The sequence below is a fragment of the Rhipicephalus microplus genome, chromosome 6 (genome assembly GCF_043290135.1).
Source record: "Rhipicephalus microplus isolate Deutch F79 chromosome 6, USDA_Rmic, whole genome shotgun sequence".
Lineage (NCBI taxonomy): Eukaryota > Metazoa > Arthropoda > Arachnida > Ixodida > Ixodidae > Rhipicephalus > Rhipicephalus microplus.
The window spans coordinates 126,973,512-126,984,711 of record NC_134705.1 but is presented as its reverse complement, the minus strand read 5'-3'; the positions used below and the strand labels follow the sequence as shown (position 1 = coordinate 126,984,711).

Genomic DNA, 11,200 nt, shown 5'->3' with positions numbered 1-11,200 from the left:
ACCTGCTGGAAAGTTGTCCTGCATATGTTTGCAAACTGTTGACTTTTGCTGTGAGCACGAGAGTAAATTTTTACTTTGACTGGTAGGTGGTAACAAAAGAACCAAGAAAAGGTTGTGTGCTAGAGGACAAGTGGTTTACCCAGTTTTTGAGGTTAATACAGGTTATTTTTGTTTACGGTGTGCCTTCAACCAAATGGAGAGATTACCCAGGAGACTATATTCAGAAGCACCTATGTGCTTTCGTTCATAGTTGCTAATTTTACTACTGTACAAAACAATTAGGCAAACTTTAAACTCTCAATCACATTTGAGCGATATCTTTAAAAATCAAAAAAAGTCTCATAAATGGGGAAGTACATTATGGTACTGCTTGTTTCGGGCTTCTATTACGACCAGTTTTTTCGATAGCAGCTGACACTACACGTTTTTTGGGATATATATGTGGGGTTTAACGTCCCAAAACCACCATATGATTATGAGAGACGCCGTAGTGGAGGGCTCCGGAAATTTTGACCACCTGGGGTTCTTTAACGTGCACGCAAATCTGAGCACAAGGGCCTACGACAACGTCTCTTGGGAGTACGCATAGACTAATGGGTTATTTATAAGCCGACTTAATTGTGTGCAGCCACGGCTCAGCTCGATCGAGCTGACAGAAAATCTCGCACAGAGCTTCCAATTCATTCTCGTAAAAAGCTTCATTATTATGGTCCCTTCTCGCTATTTGCTACTAGATATCAACACTGAAATAATTAAACAAGCATTCGATGCCAGAGAAATAACGTAGAGAATTTCGTTTACCTATTTTGATAGGTTTATTGTGTTGTAGGAGGCGCCCATATTATATTCAACGGTCTGCTTCTTCATTTTCACCTGTAGCTATAATAATAGAATACGCATAACAACAATACCTCCCTGAAAGTCATTAGGAAAAATTACTTGATTGATATAGCAATTCTGTGGACACATAAAACAGATTTTGCTCATTACTGTCCCCTAAAATTTCTTCGCACGAGCTGTGCTCTAACTAGTTTCTTCGCCATGAATCAATACATAGCACGAAGATTGCCGCGCTCTCAATATCGACCAAGTTACCATTCGGCAGCGTTTTCTATACAGCTACGCCAGGTGAGATCTGGCTGCTTACCTAGAATTGTATAACAGTTGAAGTTATTCATATCGCATTCCTACCTTTGCCTTGTTTTCTTTTCTTTTTGTTACGCCGTAAAGTGTAGCATTTGTGAGCGCCGTTTGTCTCACTGAAAGCGAACCGATACAAGCCAAGAATCTCAAAAATAAAGTAAACAGCCTGTTTCACGGCTGATGTTTACGGCAGGCACTATATGTTGTTCCTCGACAAAACCTTGTCATACATTTTGTTCTATTAAGCTCATGGAAGTTTGAATAAAAATACGCAGCGTTGGATCACGAAAAAAGCACCTTCCAGTGCAGCACCTCCCAATGCATCATAATCAAACCTGCAGCGGGACAGGGTGGTTGTGTTCGCGTGTGTTGTGAGTGTCATTGTTTTTTCGCACTTCGTTTTATTTATTTACGCTATCTAGTGACTTCAGTAGCAAAAACAAGATCTGCAAGAGCGAATGGCTGAAATTTCCAAACCAAGCTTTTTGCCTTTCCAGCAAGAGAATCTAGATATATATCCCAATTAACCAACCATCACCACTGTTTGCTGCAGACACAATGGCATGCGAAGCTTGTACTGAGGTAAACATGCAATATCTTACACTTATTCCACCACTTAGACTTCACCATGTGTCTTGTCAGTGACGCGAAACAAATTGGTCCAGCAGGCCCGGTGACTTATGCTGTAGCCTTGTTTACTGCTGGATGAAAAACTTAAGTGTACAGATCCGTGTTATGCCGCCGTTGATGGTGGCGTTCTTCGTGGTAAACACTAGTGGTAGAAGTGCTCATAGTCGGTGTTCTGTTTTAAAGTGTGGCAAAAATGTGCTCGTGGCGCCAAAGCATCAAAGTGTTTTATTTCTCTCGGCTCAGCATTATTTTCAGCGGTACATTGTTCGCTCGATAACCCGCCTTTCACTTCAGGAGTGCTTCGTTCGAGCTCGACGACGGCAGAAAAGTCATGGGGACTGATCGCCACTCTGCTCTCGTCTCACTTTAATGTTGAAGATTGTGGATATAGCGAAAGCTACGGGTACTTCAAGAAACAAGAACTTTTCGACAGTGACCATCTCGCGAAGTAGGGGGCGAGTGGCGCGAAAAATCCCCATTATGAAAATACGTCGACATATGTGTGTTCCTCGAAACATCACAAGGGCTTCTCACGGGATGTCACCAAGCGAAATAATTCTCACGCCATCACGACGTCACAACTTCTGTTGTGGCGTAATGGGATGCAACAACGCATGATGCAGTGGAAGCACCCTCTTTCGTGTGGCGAAACAAAAAACCAGACAGTGTGTGACCACGAGAAAAGAAAATGCAGACGACGCTTGGCAGAGGCCCACGGTGCCACGGTTCGTAGTCCCTGCACCTTTATGCATCCACTCAGAAAACAAACAAGGTGGCTTTTGTCCTCGGACCATCTCAGGTAAATGAACGAGGGAGCCTGTGAGCTTTCAGAACTGCACTGAAGTGAATGCACTAACAAGTATGTAGATTCTTTCAACATGACTTTTGATAAAACGATGATTTATCAGTGAAAATCGTTCTGTTCTAATGAACACCAAATATCTTACAAAAAAAGTTGATGCCAAGAAAAATAGAAGAAAAAAAACGGCAGGGAGGTTAACCCTGCCAAAAAACGCTAAACTTGTCACGGGCTCGTGACGTGAACGAAGGGAGCAGACTTTCCGCCGAAAAAGAAACTGGGCCCGGATTCACAAAACTGACTTACGAAAACATTTTTGCGCAAGAGAAATTTTGTTGCGTAAGTCGATTCACGAAACGAAAAAACATCGTAAGAGGCCATAGTTGTCACATCGGCCACTGCAAATAAAGCGCGCTGTGACTGCCCGGGAACATGTCAGCGATGGTGATGCAGTTGCTATATTTGCTTACGTCACTGAAAAGTGCTCGTAAGTGGATTCACGAAGCGAAATTGTGCGTAAAAACAGCATGGCTGAGAGAAAATCCCAAGAGTGGTCCGGACCACTCTTAGGAACAATGTGGCTACTTAGAACCTGCTGCCGCAGCGGTATACTTTGGTGCCCTGGCTGGTTTTGAGTTAATTCACGCCCATCAAGGGCTGCCTGATGATTGCTGGTGCGTTTTTATTTCTTTCGGCGCTTCGAGCTTCGCGTGTTGTTTCCCTTGTACGCAGTGGATGGTGTTGACAACCACCACCGTCCAATAAGTTCGAAGTCGCAGTAATGGAAGAATTCTATTGGGCGTCAATGGCATAAAACTACGCATGTAAAGATTTGTGGTTGGATGAAAACCAATGTGATACGTGAATGGTCGGTGCATTCGAACGCGGCATGGCATAGGATCAACCTTATTTGTTATGTTGTTGTGTTGCGCCCCATCTCATCCAATTAAAAGTGCGACTCGAGATCCTTGCCTCATTGGTGGAAATTACCACCAAAGAGGTTAATGGGAGCACATTCTTTGCATGCTATTCGAAATAAAAATGAAAGGAAGTTTTCAGTGAGTGGTTCATAAAGTTTGTGCTCTAGTGTACTTTCATTGGCTCTAACTGTCCAATGGTTGCGATCTCTGAAATACAGCTGTCGATACACTTTGGGACGATCTGGAACAAAGCGTACTTTGTAAACCAAAGCCTATTAGGGGTGCGCATGATTACGCATGGAACTACAAACAAATCATGCATCTTCAGCCTCACTGTTCAGACACCGATATGGACCATGATAATATGGCAAACAATCGGAATAAAATGACCCTAGTAACTTTGTATGACACCGAAAATATGCAAACCCTCACAATTCTGGAGCAAACCTTCGCTGAATTCATCCCTGCGTCAATTACCAGCCATTTAACTTGGCGCACGAACATCATTAAAAGGTAGAGCGAGCCACTGACATGTATTTTGTGCGACGCAGCGGCCACTTAACCTGAGAATAATAGCGTTGCGAAGGCGAATACCCTGTCGCATGCTCTGATCGAAGCAGACGACAAACGCAAGCAGACGACGGCTTGGCCGACAGGCACAGCTTGTGATTGGTTGTGAAGCAATACCCTCTACATCAGCTCACTCCGTGACGTTGCCAAAACACTTCTTTCATCTGGCACGCCTGTCCTGTTCGTCATATCGCCCCCCTCGCACATAAGAGAAATTTTTTTCACGCCGTGAAAATAGTGCAAGTACTTTCTAAGAGCTCTCTTACGTGCGGTGCAGTTGTCGAAAACAACATGGCGTCGTAAACAGCATATCGGTCGGTGCGACTTTCAGCAAATGCTTCTCGCACGAGTTACTTCAGCGTTTGACCGGATGTGTTGCGATTACAGCAGCTCTTTCAGTGCGTGTGAGCAGTGCGGAAAGCTGTGGCAGTGCAATGGTGTACGGTGAAGCGCAGCGAAGCCTGTGCGTCGGTGTGGTTATCAAGCGGGGATCGGCGTCGATGTATCGACGGCAACTAGCACTCGAGAAGCCTGCAATGTGTGTTTGTGTGCCGGTAACAGTTCGTTCGCTTGACTTTCCAGTCTCTCAGTTGGGTGCTGTGCGACATTTCGGATTGACAGCGTTTTGACACGTTACTTGAGTGACCCCAAGTACGTACGGAAACGTATGAACTACGCGCTCGGTTCTTGCTTCGCCACTAGTTAGCCCGTACGCTTCTATTTACTTGAGAGCAATGTACTGTTCGGGAGTGAAACGATGTTCGTTGTGAACAGTGGTGCTGTGTTGACGTTCCAAGACTTGCGAACAAGCTGTGCTGGTGTGACCAAAAATTGAAAGACAGCGTTGATAACTGTTTTGCCTGCGAAGTTGTGGTGGGGCAGCTTGGCGCTTTTGTTTGTTAAGTCGTCACTTCTCCTTTTTGTGATAACCATAGTCCTAGCACCGTGATGTGATCAACCAAAACGGCGAGATGCTACATTCTGTTGTGGATCGTGTTACTCTGGAAGCGCGCCTAGACTGTTCTTCGGTAACAACTTGAGAGTTCTATGTGGCAGCGAGAGCCCGTGAACGTCAAGCTTGCCTTCGGCCCCCATAAAAAGCAAAGATTTCACCGGTGCCTTGCTTTGGATGAAGTTGTGGGCCAATATCGCCTAACTACAGGTTTCCGAGTTCGTCTGGCCATCGTTTTTCACGGCACTAGAGCCTTGACAACAGCCGGTCATGGCCACTTCTTACACTTTAGCAATGGACGTGCACGCCTGGCCAGCCCTTCATTGCTGTCATTGGCAGCTCCAATCTGCAGATGCCCTTTGCCCGTTGGCCGTACTTGGTTCCTCATGACACCGACGGCTACTAAATGCTGCCATCGGTGAGTTCACCTTGCAGAACTAAATTTCAACATTACTATAATTCACGCAGCGTTTTGACACGTTACTTGGGTGACCCTAAGTACGTACGGAAACGTATGAATTACGTGCTCGGTTCTTGCTTCGCCACTAAGTAGCCCGTACGCTTCTAATTACTTGAGAGCAATGTACTGTTCGGAGTGAAACGATGTTCGTTGTGAACAGTGGTGCTGTGTTGCCGTTCCGATACTTGTGAACAAGCTGTGCTCGTGTGACCGAAAATTGAAAGACAGCATTGATAACTGTTTTGCCCTGCGAAGTTGTGGTGGGGCAGCTTGGCTCTTTTGTTTGTTAAGTCGTCACTTCTTCTTTTTGTGATAACCATAGTCCTAGCACTGTGATGTGATCAACCAAAACTGCGAGATGCTACATTCTGTTGTAGATCGTGTTACTTTGGAAACGCGCCTAGACTGTTCTTCAGTAACAACTTGAGAGTTCTATGTGGCAGCTAGAGCCCGTGATCGTCAAGCTTCCCTCCAGCCCCCAGAAAAAGCAAAGATTTCACCGGTGCCTTGCTTTGGATGAGGTTGTAGGCCAATATCGCCTAACTACAGGTTTCCGAGTTCGTCTGGCCATCGTTTTGCACGGCACTAGAGCCTTGAACAAGGCCAATCATGGCCAGTTCTTACACTTTATCAATGGACGTGCACGCCTGGCCAGCCCTTCATTGCTGTCATTGGCAGCATCCAGTCTGCAGATTCCCTTTGCCTGTTGACCGTACTTGGTTCCTCATGACACCGACGGCTACTAAATGCTGCCATTGGTCAGTTCACCTTGCAGAACTAAATTTCACCGGTACTATATTTCACGCAGTTCTATAACGTGTGCAAGCTTTTAAGCCCATCAGATGTAATGTTTCTCTATGGTAAGTTGAAGCATGAAAAATATACTACTACTGTTATAAACATACATATATTATGGAGCAAATACATAAAAAGATTTTGTGATTTGATACAAGTGAGCTCTTGTGTGATTATGAGGTTGGGCCTGTCGATTGACCACGTTTGATAGTTGGAAAGTTATTGTGAATTTATTTTTCAGAAGCCAGGTTGCACTTAAAAAATTTATGTTATTTTGGAAAATTAGTTCTATAGACGATTACCACTGTGCTAGTACTATACTTCAGTAGGACATATATATTGCGGTACGTAAATTTTACATGAGGCTTCAGTTTATTTCAAAGTGATTATAGCAGATTGTGGTCACATTAACGAAGTGATAGCTTCCTCAAATAAGTATTAGAAGTGAGTGCTTTAATGATTGTTTTTAAATATCTCGTTTTTGGCTCTTCACAGATCGCAGAGATTGGTTTGTTAAGGTCCTGTGATTCATCGGTTGAACATTCTGGCACATCAATCATCATCATTACTTGGAGCACCTGTACAAAAATAGGCAGGACGCGTTCTCCCTAACTATGCAAGCCTATGTCACTGCTGGGACTGTTATCATTCAGCGGATGGGGCGTGGAAGCATGCATGGCAGCCTCATCTGGAAGGACTGCGATCTGCTTGGGAGCTTCGAGCGCACAAAACTGCCTAACGGCTGGCTGTAAGGTTAGTTTTTCTTTAATACATACGATTACGTGAACACCACTTACTGTGCACAAATTGAAAACCCAAGCATGGTTGCTTTCAGTGGATACCTGTAATATTCTTACACATAATTCTTATTCAACATTTATAGAACTAAATTGCAAGATAATTGAGAATGTTGAAAGCTGAAAGCCTGCAGCTTATGAATGAAACTCCAATAATCTGAGGCTCAAAAGCTTGTGCTTTGAAAAGAGCACAAATACTTTGATTCCTTATTGAGCTCTCGAGCTTGTGACTCCCTCTGTGGATCAACTGCTCTGGAAGGAAATAGCAAGTGGGTGAAAATTGCCTGGCTGTTCACAACTTGTAAGGAGAAAGACCTATTGAAGAAGCTTCAGATGACATAGGGCCAGTAACTGCATCTTTTACCTAATGTAGCTTTTTCTCTCTCAGTGCTGTTGCTTATGTTTAAGCCGAACATGTTCACCACGATTGCATAGTGATATATATTTTTCTACAAATTGTACCTGACATAAGTATGCATTGTTGATCTCTAAAGGTGACGTTCAGTGTGTTTCAAAGCCATGGCTTCTCATTTCTCTGTCTGTGGCTAGCCTATTTCAGCAGCAGAGCGATGCAGCTAGCACACATGCAATCCAAGTCATGGAGCGCTCCTTTGGTGTTCTGTGCAGGACGCAGCATATCCATCCGGCAAGACACTGGTATCAACAATAATGGTGAGTGTTGGCGGCACCTGTAGGAGCCCGTTGTGTTTGTTGCGTATGATTATTTCCCCTGATGAAGTGCATTTTTCAAAGGTTTTCTTCATTTAGAATATATATGTCAGCAACAAGCACACTCATAATCCACAAGTTCTTTGTGTCTTCTAGACTGCCCATTTGCTCCTATACGCAGTACGGTGAGCTGGCTATGTTAGACAGCCTTAATGTTAGGAACATTGGCTGTTGCGTTGTAATGCAGTCTAACTTGTATTTCTTAGTGAACTTATTTGTGGTCTGCTTCTTGCACCTAGTGTAAAGTCAAAATAGAAGAAAATTTATTGGCTTTTTATGTCTGGCAGAAGTTTCATGCCTTCATCTATAACATTGTAGTTTTGCTCTTGTATCATAATAAATATATTTTCAGTCTTCACTGTTTGTGTGTGTGTGTGTGTGTGTGTGTGTTGAGGCTTGTCATTGGCTTCTGAAAATACAATATCTGTAAATATGAGCACATAATTGACAACTATACACTCTTGCATGTAGCATGGTTGTAACCATGATCTGTATTTTTCTAAGTTCCAGCAGTAACAAGGGGTTTGGTGCTCCACGGTCAGGTCATGTACAGTGTATCAAGAACAGAGCACAGAAGACCAACAAGTATAAAGGGACTGCCAGTGACTGTTCTCCTGCTCAAAGTTTACAACAGCAGAAAGAGCACATTCTGATGTCAGGAGCAGCTGCTGCTTAACTTCTTAGCAGTGCATTATTCAGCAGTTCATTTGCTTGCATTGAAAATTATTTAAATTTTGCATGGAAGATACCAAACTATGACACTAATTTAAAGGCTGCTGTAGTGTTAGTGGGCAAATATTTTTGAGCTGAAGTTTTTAACATGTGTGTTAAGTGCCTGCGCGCCTCTACATTTACATGCCAGAAATCACAGCATCCATGGTCGCCAATGGTAACTGTGTCTGCATTCTTTGTAGTACAAGAAGTAAAGCCATGGATGCAGTAATCATGTACTTAGTCGATGTAATCCTTCAGTGTACACTCATTTGTATAGCACCAATGATGCCATGAGTGTATAAGCTCTGGGAAGTGAATCTATGTGGATTATTTTATTTGGAAGGAAGTAGATCATCACTACTCCTAGTATATCTTAACAGAAGATTTTAGTGCTTGGGTATTATCCCACTGCCTGTCCGTCCTTCAACAGTCTACTTATCTACTGTGTAAGTTTAACTTTTTAAATGTATACTTTGCTCGGATAGGTTTGTTCGTAATGTAATGCAAGTGACTTATCATCTATGCAGCTCTACTCAGACTTGAAATAAAAGTACTTATTTTTATATGTAGCTATACCATGCATTCACTTGTGCTTTTCTAGGTGCCTGTACAATTGTTTAGCCCTACAAAAGTGCTGGTATACTCTAATATTGAATCTGGCATCTTAAAATAGTTTGTTAGTGGAAGTAAGAATGTGTTTACAATCAATATTACTATCCTCAGATGAGCTGTGAAAACTCTGTGGAAATTTATTTACATTTTTTGAACTTTATGAAGGCAAATGTTGTTATGTTCTTTTATTGTGGTCCCTTTTTCATGCAAATGACACATAATTACTTTGCAGTGGCATAGTATTAGTTGTTATTTTACACATATGTGCTGAGCAACATCGCAGTTGAGGCCAGAAGCAAGACATACATGCAGTGCACTGGAGCATCACCTCACATAGCGTACAGTCTTTGCCCACCAGTAAACTCAATATTTTTCAAGCAGACTAATAGACAGCTGTATGGGAACTGTGTTGATGTGCAAACTTTGAAGTCTTCTTGAGGAGTGTTTTTCATCATTTTTGTCCAAGTGAAGTAGCTACCCAAGGCCACAACTGGTGGGAATGTGGTGGTTTCCTCTCTCCAAAAGCACTCTTACCAGCTGCCTCAATGTTAGCATGGAGTGAATTCACGAACTGGAAAAATAATTGGTCTTTGTTTTCTTGGCCGAAAGAGTCGCTTCCACCGTTGAGCCACCACGACGCGCCAGAATAGAAACTTTTAGCTAAATAAAGTTGATTCTACTTTTGAGAGGTGTTTTGGGGAAACGAAATGGCACCTATAACTGTCAATATAAACACTGTTTGCACCAAGGAGCTTAGTAGCTTATAATTGTATTATTCATGTTTTGTCTAGAATTTACTCGTGCTGTGCCAACTTTCAGCCCAAGTGTCCTAACATGCTTTGTTAGTGGGTTGTGAATGAGCCAAGCTATGTAAATAAACAGAGTGATATTGCAGACATGTACAAAATATTGATGCACAGCCCTTTTCTTTAGCATGACATTGTCAAGGGCTTTATTCTTGTGTTTTTTATAAAAACTGCTTGTCACTGGGCAGCAGCAGAAAACTATGCATCAAGCTTTTGCGAGATAATTCGAGAAACACCGTGTTCAGACATAACAGTGCCGGTGGATATCTGTCGTAAGTTACTTTCTGTAGTATATTCAAAATGAGTGTATTAGAATTGTTGTTTTATAGCCATTCATTTTAATATTTACACCTGAGTGTATGTATGTATGTATGGGTGTACATATGTATATGTGTGTGTGCGTATATGTATGTATGTATGTATGTATGTATGTATGTATGTATGTATGTATGTATGTCTGTATGTATGTATGTATGTATGTATGTATGTATGTATGTATGTATGTATGTATGTATGTATGTATGTATGTATGTATGTAACTTTTAAATGAGAATCCGTTTATCATTGGTGAGTAAGTTTGGTAATGATCTGGCTGAATTTGTTTCTAGTTATTTCTCTTTTGAGCCATTATACATTTCAATTTGTTTTGTACTGCATAAAAATAAATGTAACCTTACACAGAATATGTGTGTTCGAAGAAGTTTCATTTACCAACCTACAGTCATGGGCAAGAAATTGGGTGAAATGGAACGAAACTGCGAAGATTAGTTTCGACCATAGCTACTCTACATGGCATATCTCGTACACATTGCGTTGGTTGAATATGTCGATTTCAACCTTTCAATTTTAATCAGAATAAGCAAGCTATCACCCGTGGTTGTATATGTGTGTGAAATTTATGCATACTGTGATACCGATTCGCAATTACAATTAAGGTCACAAACCTAGTCAAGATGAATACACGATTTTTGTCCATGCACCTTTCATCTGCACTGGAACTGTTGTTAATAAAAAATAAACTTCAGTTTAGAAATTTATTCTAATAGCCAAAAGCAGGGTATCTCTTTATCACACAAATCAAATTGCCATTGTTCTGTTCCATTCTGGACAATATGGGACCCTCTCAGCAGAACTCGATTAACTGCTATGGTTCATTTTAACCATTGACAGCGACATTACACTGAAGCGTGCAGCATGACAAATAGCGGGAGAGAAGACACAAACTAATCACTCTGTTTGCATCAGCTCTAACTGTCCGTGCTCTTCGGTCTTG

General features: G+C 42.2%; 1 long non-coding RNA gene across 1 annotated transcript; it reads left to right on the top strand.

Annotated features, from left to right (window-relative positions):
* The first annotated feature begins 7,336 nt into the window (after positions 1-7,336).
* On the top strand, positions 7,337-10,610 carry LOC142765482 (uncharacterized). Its single transcript, XR_012884284.1, has 2 exons — positions 7,337-7,738; positions 8,300-10,610. It is a non-coding gene; the product is annotated as an uncharacterized LOC142765482 (long non-coding RNA).
* The last annotated feature ends 590 nt before the right edge of the window (positions 10,611-11,200 follow it).